Below are 11,298 nucleotides of genomic sequence, written 5' to 3'. Positions count from 1 at the left end.
AGCGAGTACTGGGTCTAGGTGCAACAATATATTGGGCCCCACCACATATTCTAAATAGGGACGGTGCGCCCCAAAAAATGGGAGTGGTTTCATTGAAGAGGGGTGTGGCCACACAATAGTACCTCCAATTCATACTCCACACAGTAGTGCAACCTTATGCACATTACACCGCACAGTAGTGTCCTTTATTCACATTACACCACAAGTAGTACTCCTTATACATTTACACCACACAGTAGTAGTGCCCCTTATGTGATGCCTCACTAAGTACTCTCTATTAAGTCATACCAGGAGTATCACACTAACAAAAAGGGGTTTACATCTGGTACATTTATTTAAACTATACTGTGTGTGCAGCCTGTGCATTTCTGGTCTGCCAGCCACCTATCTATATACATATTAGCCAACATTGGTGACTGGGGAGGACAACCAGTTGCAAGTGGGTCTGAGGGGAACTGCAAGCTCTGACACAGAAGGAAGCATCCGGGCACTTAGGCATACATAGGAGCCCACACTGACCTTTGGGAGTTCTGAGGTGGCTGTGGCAGGAACAGATTGCAATGCCAGAGTCCCGCTGATGATGGCTGTCTGTAAGCTGCATCTGAGTGGGATGAAGTGATCTGGCGGAAAGAGGAGCTGTGAGACCATTGGCATTGGATGTGTGGGCGCCACAGCATGACCAGATTCCAGCACCAGCGAATCCCCAGAGCTAGAATACTAATACCTGCCTTCCCTTGTGAGCGACAGAAGGCGGAATACAGTCAGCAGCGACACTGGAGGACTGGCAGCCGGCGACAGCAAATAATGAGTCAGATTGACTCACTGTAACTCTGCCGGCTGCAGGCCACTTTACCACAGTGGGCCTTGGTGCAATGCACTGGCTGCACTGCTGGTAAATCTTTCTCCAAGAAGGCGATTGGTTGCTAAAAGCAACTTGTCCACTACTCCACTCTTTACACTACTTGATACATCTCCCCCATGTGTCCTTGCAAGATTAAAAGCTGCGAATCCTGTAGTATACTATACTGCCTGATATTACTAAACAGTACATCCAGAAGAGCATAGGCATTGCCCCACCTAATAGCTTTTTTTTATATTACGCTCCACTATTTAGTCATTCACTCCTTAGTTGCAATTATCCGTTTTATGTACTTTTATTATTTGTGATGATGCATGAAAATAAGATTTCTCTATCGTCCTAGTGGATGCTGGGGTTCCTGAAAGGACCATGGGGAATAGCGGCTCCGCAGGAGACAGGGCACAAAAAGTAAAGCTTTAGGATCAGGTGGTGTGCACTGGCTCCTCCCCCTATGACCCTCCTCCAAGCCTCAGTTAGATTTTTGTGCCCGGCCGAGAAGGGTGCAATCTAGGTGGCTCTCCTAAAGAGCTGCTTAGAAAAGTTTAGCTTAGGTTTTTTATTTTACAGTGAGTCCTGCTGGCAACAGGATCACTGCAACGAGGGACTTAGGGGAGAAGAAGTGAACTCACCTGCGTGCAGGATGGATTGGCTTCTTGGCTACTGGACATTAGCTCCAGAGGGACGATCACAGGTACAGCCTGGATGGTCACCGGAGCCTCGCCGCCGGCCCCCTTGCAGATGCTGAAACAAGAAGAGGTCCAGAATCGGCGGCAGAAGACTCCTCAGTCTTCTTAAGGTAGCGCACAGCACTGCAGCTGTGCGCCATTTTCCTCTCAGCACACTTCACACGGCAGTCACTGAGGGTGCAGGGCGCTGGGAGGGGGGCGCCCTGGGAGGCAAATGAAAACCTTTTTTGGCTAAAAATACCTCACATATAGCCTCCGGGGGCTATATGGAGATATTTAACCCCTGCCAGAATCCATTAAAGAGCGGGAGACGAGCCCGCCGAAAAAGGGGCGGGGCCTATCTCCTCAGCACACAGCGCCATTTTCCCTCACAGAAAGGCTGGAGGGAAGGCTCCCAGGCTCTCCCCTGCACTGCACTACAGAAACAGGGTTAAAACAGAGAGGGGGGGCACTAATTTGGCGTTAGAAATATATAAAAGATGCTATAAGGGAAAACACTTATATAAGGTTGTCCCTATATAATTATAGCGTTTTTGGTGTGTGCTGGCAAACTCTCCCTCTGTCTCTCCAAAGGGCTAGTGGGTCCTGTCCTCTATCAGAGCATTCCCTGTGTGTGTGCTGTGTGTCGGTACGTGTGTGTCGACATGTATGAGGACGATGTTGGTGAGGAGGCGGAGCAATTGCCTGTAATGGTGATGTCACTCTCTAGGGAGTCGACACCGGAATGGATGGCTTATTTAGGGAATTACGTGATAATGTCAACACGCTGCAAGGTCGGTTGACGACATGAGACGGCCGACAAACAATTAGTACCGGTCCAGACGTCTCAGAAACACCGTCAGGGGTTTTAAAACGCCCGTTTACTTTAGTCGGTCGACACAGACACGGACACTGAATCCAGTGTCGACGGTGAATAAACAAACGTATTCCTTATTAGGGCCACACGTTAAGGGCAATGAAGGAGGTGTTACATATTTCTGATACTACAAGTACCACAAAAGAGGGTATTATGTGGGATGTGAAAGAACTACCGTAGTTTTTCCTGAATCAGATAAATTAAATGAAGTGTGTGATGATGCGTGGGTTCCCCCCGATAGAAAATTATGGGCGGTATACCCTTTCCCGCCAGAAGTTAGGGCGCGTTGGGAAACACCCCTTAGGGTGGATAAGGCGCTCACACGCTTCTCAAAACAAGTGGCGGTACCGTCTATAGATAGGGCCGTCCTCAAGGAGCCAGCTGACAGGAGGCTGGAAAATATCATAAAAAGTATATACACACATACTGGTGTTATACTGCGACCAGCGATCGCCTCAGCCTGGATGTGCAGAGCTGGGGTGGCTTGGTCGGAGTCCCTGACTAAAAATATTGATACCCTTGACAGGGACAGTATTTTATTGACTATAGAGCATTTAAAGGATGCATTTTCTATATATGCGAGATGCACAGAGGGATATTTGCACTCTGGCATCAAGAGTAAGTGCGATGTCCATATCTGCCAGAAGATGTTTATGGACACGACAGTGGTCAGGTGATGCAGATTCCAAACGGCACAAAGGTGTAGTGCCGTATAAAGGAAGAGGAGTTATTTGGGGTCGGTCCATCGGACCTGGTGGCCACGGCAACTGCTGGAAAATCCACCGTTTTTACCCTAAGTCACATCTCTGCAGAAAAAGACACCGTCTTTTCAGCCTCAGTCCTTTCGTCCCTATAAGAGTCATATCTGCCCAGGGATAGAGGAAAGGGAAGAAGACTGCAGCAGGCAGCCCATTCCCAGGAACAGAAGCGTTCCACCGCTTCTGCCAAGCTCTCAGCATGACGCTGGGACCGGACAAGACCCCTGGATCCTACATGTAGTATCCCAGGGGTACAGATTGGAATGTCGAGACGTTTCCCCTTCGCAGGCTCCTGAAGTCTGGTTTACCAAGGTCTCCCTCCGACAAGGAGGCAGTATGGGAAACAATTCACAAGCTGTATTCCCAGCAGGTGATAATCAAATTACCCCTCCTACAACAAGAAAAGGGGTATTATTCCACATTATATTGTGGTACTGAAGCCAGAAGGCTAGGTGAGACCTATTCTAAATCTAAAAAAATTTTGAACACTTACAAAGGTTCAAATCAAGATGGAGTCACTCAGAGCAGTGATAACGAACCAGGAAGAAGGGGACTATATAGTGTCCCGAGACATCAGGGATGCTTACCTCCATGTCCAAAATTTGCCCTTCTCACTAAGGGTACCTCAGGTTCGTGGTACAGAACTGTCACTATCAGTTTCAGACGCTGCCGTTTGGATTGTCCACGGCACCCCGGGTCTTTACCAAGGTAATGGCCGAAATGATGATTCTTCTTCGAAGAAAAGGCGTCTTAATTATCCCTTACTTGGACGATCTCCTGATAAAAGTCCAGGGAACAGTTGGAGGTCGGAGTAGCACTATCTCGGATACTGCTACAACAGCACGGGTGGATTCTAAATATTCCAAAATCGCAGCAGATCCCGACGACAAGTCTGCTGTGCCTAGGGATGATTCTGGACACAGTCCAGAAAAAGGTGTTTCTCCCGGAAGAGAAAGCCAGGGAGTTATCCGAGCTAGTCAGGAACCTCCTAAAATCAGTGCATCATTGCACAAGGGTCCTGGTAAAGATGGTGACTTCCTACGAAGCAATTCCATTCGGCAGATTTCACGCAAGAATTTTTCAGTGGGATCTGCTGGACAAATGGTCCGGATCGCATCTTCAGATGCATCAGCGGATAACCCTATATCCAAGGACAAGGGTGTCTCTCCTGTGGTGGTTACAGAGTGCTCATCTTCTAGAGGGCCGCAGATTCGGCATTCAGGATTGGATGCTGGTGACCACGGAGGCCAGCCCGAGAGGCTGGGGAGCAGTCACACAAGGAAAAAATTTCCAGGGAGTGTGATCAAGTCTGGAGACTTTTCTCCACATAAATATACTGGAGCTAAGGGTAAATTTATAATACTCTAAGCTTAGCAAGACCTCTGCTTCAAGGTCAGCCGGTATTGATCCAGTGGGAAAAACATCACGGCAGTCGCCCACGTAAATAGACAGGGCGGCACAAGAAGCAGGAGGGCAATGGCAAAAACTGCAAGGACTTTTCGCTGGGCGGAAAATCATGTGATAGCACTGTCAGCAGTGTTTCATTCCGGGAATGGAAACTGGGAAGCAGACTTCCTCAGCAGGCACGACCTCCACCCGGCAGAGTGGAAACTTCATCGGGAAGTTTTCCACATGATTGTAAACCGTTGGGAAATACCAAAGGTGGACATGATGGCGTCCCGTCTGAACAAAAAACGGGACAGGTATTGCGCCAGGTTAAGAGACCCTCAGGCAATAGCTGTGGACGTTCTGGTAACACCATGGATGTACCAGTCGGTGTATGTGTTCCATCCTCTGCTTCTCATACCTCAGGTACTGAGACTTATAAGACGTAGAGGAGTAAGAACTATACTCATGGCTCCGGATTGGCCAAGAAGGACTTGGTACCCGGAACTTCAAGAGATGCTCACAGAGGACTTATGGCCTCTGCCGCTAAGAAGGGACTTGTTTCAGCAAGTACCATGTCTGTTCCAAGACTTACCGCAGCTGCGTTTCAAGGCATGGCGGTGGAACGCCGGATCCTAAGGGAAAAAGGCATTCCGGAAGAGGTCATTCCTACCCTGGTCAAAGCCAGAAAGGAGGTGACCGCACAACATTATCACCACATGTGGCAAAAATATGTTGCGTGGTGTGAGGCCAGAAAGGCCCCATGAAGAAATTTCAACTCGGTCGATTCCTGCATTTCCTGCAAACAGGAGTGTCTATGGGCCTCAAATTGGGGTCCATTAAGGTTCAAATTTCGGCCCTGTCGATTTTCTTCCAGAAAGAAGTGGCTTCAGTTCCTGAAGTCCAGAAGTTTGTCAAGGGAGTATTGCATATACAACCCCCTTTTGTGCCTCCAGTGGCACTGTGGGATCTCAACGTAGTTCTGGGATTCCTCAAATCACATTGGTTTAAAACCAGTCAAATCTGTGGATTTGAAGCATCTCACATGAAAAGTGACCATGCTCTTGGCCCTGGCCTGGACCAGGCGAGTGTCAAATTGGTGGTTTTTTTCTCAAAAAAGCCCATATCTGGTTGTCCATTTGGACAGGGCAGAGCTGCGGACTCGTCCCCAGTTCTCTCCCTAAGGTGGTGTCAGTGTTTCACCTGAACCAGCTTATTTTGGTGCCTTGCGCCTACTAGGGACTTGGAGGACTCCAGGTTGCTAGATGTTGTCAGGGCCCTGTAAATATAGGTTCCAGGACGGCTGGAGTCAGGAAAACTGACTTGCTGTTATCCTGTATGCACCCAACAAACTGGGTGCTCTTGCTTCTAAGCAGACTATTGCTAGTTGGATGTGTAATACAATTCAGCTTGCACATTCTGTGGCAGGCCTGCCACAGCCAAAATATGTAAATGCCCATTCCACAAGGAAGGTGGGCTTATCTTGGGCGGCTGCCCGAGGGGTCTCGGCTTTACAACTTTGCCGAGCGGCTATTTAGTCAGGGGCAAACACGTTGGTAAAATCCTACAAATTTGATACCCTGGCTAAGGAGGACCTGGAGTTCTCTCATTCGGTGCTGCAGAGTCATCCGCACTCTCCCGCCCGTTTGGGAGCTTTGGTATTATCCCCATGGTCCTTTCAGGAACCCCAGCATCCACTAGGACGATAGAGAAAATAAGAATTTACTTACCGATAATTCTATTTCTCGGAGTCCGTAGTGGATGCTGGGCGCCCATCCCTAGTGCGGATTATCTGCAATACTTGTACATAGTTACAAAAATCGGGTTATTATTGTTGTGAGCCATCTTTTCAGAGGCTCCGCTGTTATCATACTGTTAACTGGGTTCAGATCACAGGTTGTACAGTGTGATTGGTGTGGCTGGTTTGAGTCTTACCCGGGATTCAAAATCCTTCCTTATTGTGTACGCTCGTCCGGGCACAGTATCCTAACTGAGGCTTGGAGGAGGGTCATAGGGGGAGGAGCCAGTGCACACCAGGTAGTCCTAAAGCTTTCTTTTTGTGCCCAGTCTCCTGCGGAGCCGCTATTCCCCATGGTCCTTACAGAGTTCCCAGCATCCACTACGGACTACGAGAAATAGAATTATCGGTAAGTAAATTCTTATTTTTACTTACCGATAAATCTATTTCTCGTAGTCCGTAGTGGATGCTGGGGACTCCGTCAGGACCATGGGGATTAGCGGCTCCGCAGGAGACAGGGCACAAAAATAAAGCTTTAGGATCAGGTGGTGTGCACTGGCTCCTCCCCCTATGACCCTCCTCCAAGCCTCAGTTAGGATACTGTGCCCGGACGAGCGTACACAATAAGGAAGGATTTTGAATCCCGGGTAAGACTCATACCAGCCACACCAATCACACCGTACAACTTGTGATCTGAACCCAGTTAACAGTATGACAAACGTAGGAGCCTCTGAACAGACGGCTCACAACAATAACAACCCGATTTTTTTGTAACAATAACTATGTACAAGTATTGCAGACAATCCGCACTTGGGATGGGCGCCCAGCATCCACTACGGACTACGAGAAATAGATTTATCGGTAAGTAAAATCTTATTTTCTCTGACGTCCTAGTGGATGCTGGGGACTCCGTCAGGACCATGGGGATTATACCAAAGCTCCCAAACGGGCGGGAGAGTGCGGATGACTCTGCAGCACCGAATGAGAGAACTCCAGGTCCTCTTTAGCCAGGGTATCAAATTTGTAGAATTTTACAAACGTGTTCTCCCCCGACCACGTAGCTGCTCGGCAGAGTTGTAATGCCGAGACCCCTCGGGCAGCCGCCCAGGATGAGCCCACCTTCCTTGTGGAATGGGCCTTGACAGATTTAGGCTGTGGCAGGCCTGCCACAGAATGTGCAAGTTGAAATGTGCTACAAATCCAACGAGCAATCGTCTGCTTAGAAGCAAGAGCACCCAGTTTGTTGGGTGCATACAGGATAACAGCAAGTCAGTTTTCCTGACTCCAGCCGTCCTGGAAACCTATATTTTCAGGGCCCTGACAACATCTAGCAACTTGGAGTCCTCCAAGTCCCTAGTAGCCGCAGGTACCACAATAAGCTGGTTCAGGTGAAACGCTGACACCACCTTAGGAAGAAACTGGGGACGAGTCCGCAGCTCTGCCCTGTCCGAATGGACAATCAGATATGGCTTTTGTGAGACAAAGCCGCCAATTCTGACACTCGCCTGGCCGAGGCCAGGGCCAACAGCATGGTCACTTTTCATGTGAGATATTTCAAATCCACAGATTTGAGCGGTTTAAAATGTGATTTGAGGAATCCCAGAACTACGTTGAGATCCCACAGTGCCACTGGAGGCACAAAAAGGGGGTTGTATATGCAATACTCCCTTGACAAACTTCTGGACTTCAGGAACTGAAGCCAATTCTTTCTGGAAGAAAATTGACAGGGCCGAAATTTGAACCTTAATGGACCCCAATTTGAGGCCCATAGACACTCCTGTTTGCAGGAAATGCAGGAATCGACCGAGTTGAAATTTCTTCGTGGGGCCTTCCTGGCCTCACACCACGCAACATATTTTCGCCACATGTGGTGATAATGTTGTGCGGTCACCTCCTTCCTGGCTTTGACCAGGGTAGGAATGACCTCTTCCGGAATGCCTTTTTCCCTTAGGATCCGGCGTTCCACCGCCATGCCGTCAAACGCAGCCGCGGTAAGTCTTGGAACAGACCTGGTACTTGCTGAAGCAAGTCCCTTCTTAGCGGCAGAGGCCATGAGTCCTCTGTGAGCATTTCTTGAAGTTCCGGGTGCCACGTCCTTCTTGGCCAATCCGGAGCCACGAGTATAGTTCTTACTCCTCTACGTCTTATAATTCTCAGTACCTTGGGTATGAGAAGCAGAGGAGGGAACACATACACCGACTGGTACACCCACGGTGTTACCAGAACGTCCACAGCTATTGCTTGAGGGTCTCTTGACCTGGCGCAATACCTGTCCAGTTTTTTGTTCAGGCGGGACGCCATCATGTCCACCTTTTGGTCTTTCCCAACGGTTCACAATCATGTGGAATACTTCCCGATGAAGTCCCCACTCTCCCGGGTGGAGGTCGTGCCTGCTGAGGAAGTCTGCTTCCCAGTTGTCCACTCCCGGAATGAACACTACTGACAGTGCTATCACATGATTTTTCGCCCAGCGAAGAATCCTTGCAGTTTCTGCCATTGCCCTCCTGCTTCTTGTGCCGCCCTGTCTGTTTACGTGGGCGACTGCCGTGATGTTGTCCCACTGGATCAATACCGGCTGACCTTGAAGCAGAGGTCTTGCTAAGCTTAGAACATTGTAAATTGCCCTTAGCTCCAGTATATTTATGTGGAGAGAAGTCTCCAGACTTGATCACACTCCCTGGAAATTTTTTCCCTGTGTGACTGCTCCCCAGCCTCTCAGGCTGGCATCCGTGGTCACCAGGACCCAGTCCTGAATGCCGAATCTGCGGCCCTTTAGTAGATGAGCACTCTGCAGCCACCGCAGAAGAAACACCCTTGTCCTTGGAGACAGGGTTATCCGCTGATGCATCTGAAGATGCGATCCGGACCATTTTTCCAGCAGATCCCACTGAAAAGTTCTTGCGTGAAATCTGCCGAATGGAATCGCTTCGTAAGAAGCCACCATTTTTCCCAGGACCCTTGTGCAATGATGCACTGACACTTTTCCTGATTTTAGGAGGTTCCTGACTAGCTCGGATAACTCCCTGGCTTTCTTCTCCGGGAGAAACACCTTTTTCTGGACTGTGTCCAGAATCATCCCTAGGAACAGCAGACGTGTCGTCGGAAACAGCTGCGGTTTTGGAATATTTAGAATCCACCCGTGCTGTCGTAGAACTACTTGAGATAGTGCTACTCCGACCTCCAACTGTTCTCTGGACCTTGCCCTTATCAGGAGATCGTCCATTTTCTTTGAAGAAGAATCATCATTTCGGCCATTACCTTGGTAAGGACCCGGGGTGCCGTGGACAATCCAACCGGCAGCGTCTGAAACTGATAGTGACAGTTCTGTACCACGAACCTGAGGTACCCTTGGTGAGAAGGGCAAATTGGGACATGGAGGTAAGCATCCCTGATGTCCCGGGACACCATATAGTCCCCTTCTTCCTGGTTCGCTATCACTGCTCTGAGTGACTCCATCTTGATTTGAACCTTTGTATGTAAGTGTTCAAATATTTCAGATTTAGAATAGGTCTCACCGAGCCGTCTGGCTTCAGTACCACAATATAGTGTGGAATAATACCCCTTTCCTTGTTGTAGGAGGGGTACTTTGATTATCACCTGCTGGGAATACAGCTTGTGAATTGTTTCCACTACTGCCTCCCTGTCGGAGGGAGACGTTGGTAAAGCAGACTTCAGGAACCTGCGAGGGGGAGACGTCTCGAATTTCCAATCTGTACCCCTGGGATACTACTTGTAGGATCCAGGGGTCCACTTGTGAGTGAGCCCACTGCGTGCTGAAACTCTTGAGACGACCCCCCACCGCACCTGAGTCCGCTTGTACGGCCCCAGCGTCATGCTGAGGACTTGGCAGAAGCGGTGGAGGACTTCTGTTCCTGGGAATGGGCTGCCTGCTGCAGTCTTCTTCCCTTTCCTCTATCCCATGGCAGATATGACTGGCCTTTTGCCCGCTTGCCCTTATGGGGACGAAAGGACTGAGGCTGAAAAGACGTTGTCTTTTTCTCCTTTATACGGCAGTACTTCCATGTGCCGTTTGGAATCTGCATCACCTGACCATCTGGCAGATATGGACATCGCACTTACTCTTGATGCCAGAGTGCAAATATCCCTCTGTGCATCTCGCATATATAGAAATGCATCCTTTAAATGCTCTATAGTCAATAAAATACTGTCCCTGTCAAGGGTATCAATATTTTCAGTCAGGGAATCCGACCAAGCCACCCCAGCGCTGCACATCCAGGCTGAGGCGATCGCTGGTCGCAGTATAACACCAGTATGTGTGTATATACTTTTTAGGATATTTTCCAGCCTCCTATCAGCTGGCTCCTTGAGGGCGGCCCTATCTGGAGACGGTACCGCCACTTGTTTTGATAAGCGTGTGAGCGCCTTATCCACCCTAAGGGGTGTTTCCCAACGCGCCCTAACTTCTGGCGGGAAAGGGTATACCACCAATAATTTTCTATCGGGGGAAACCCACGCATCATCACACACTTCATTTAATTTATCTGATTCAGGAAAAACTACAGGTAGTTTTTTCACACTCCACATAATACCCTTTTTTGTGGTACTTGTAGTATCAGAAATATGTAACACCTCCTTCATTGCCCTTAACAAGTAACGTGTGGCCCTAAAGGAAAATACATTTGTTTCTTCACCGTCGACACTGGAGTCAGTGTCCGTGTCGACCGACTGAGGTAAAAGGACGTTTTAACGCCCCTGACGGTGTTTGAGACGCCTGGACAGGTACTAATTGGTTTGCCGGCCGTCTCATGTCGTCAACCGACCTTGCAGCGTGTTGACATTATCACGTAATTCCTTAAATAAGCCATCCATTCCGGTGTCGACTCCCTAGAGAGTGACATCACCATTACAGGCAATTGCTCCGCCTCCTCACCAACATCGTCCTCATACATGTCGACACGTACCGACACACAGCACACACACAGGGAATGCTCTGATAGAGGACAGGACCCCACTAGCCCTTTGGAGAGACAGAGGGAGAGTTTGCCAGCACACAC

The sequence above is a fragment of the Pseudophryne corroboree genome, chromosome 3 (genome assembly GCF_028390025.1).
Source record: "Pseudophryne corroboree isolate aPseCor3 chromosome 3, aPseCor3.hap2, whole genome shotgun sequence".
Lineage (NCBI taxonomy): Eukaryota > Metazoa > Chordata > Amphibia > Anura > Myobatrachidae > Pseudophryne > Pseudophryne corroboree.
This window is presented reverse-complemented; position numbering follows the sequence as displayed.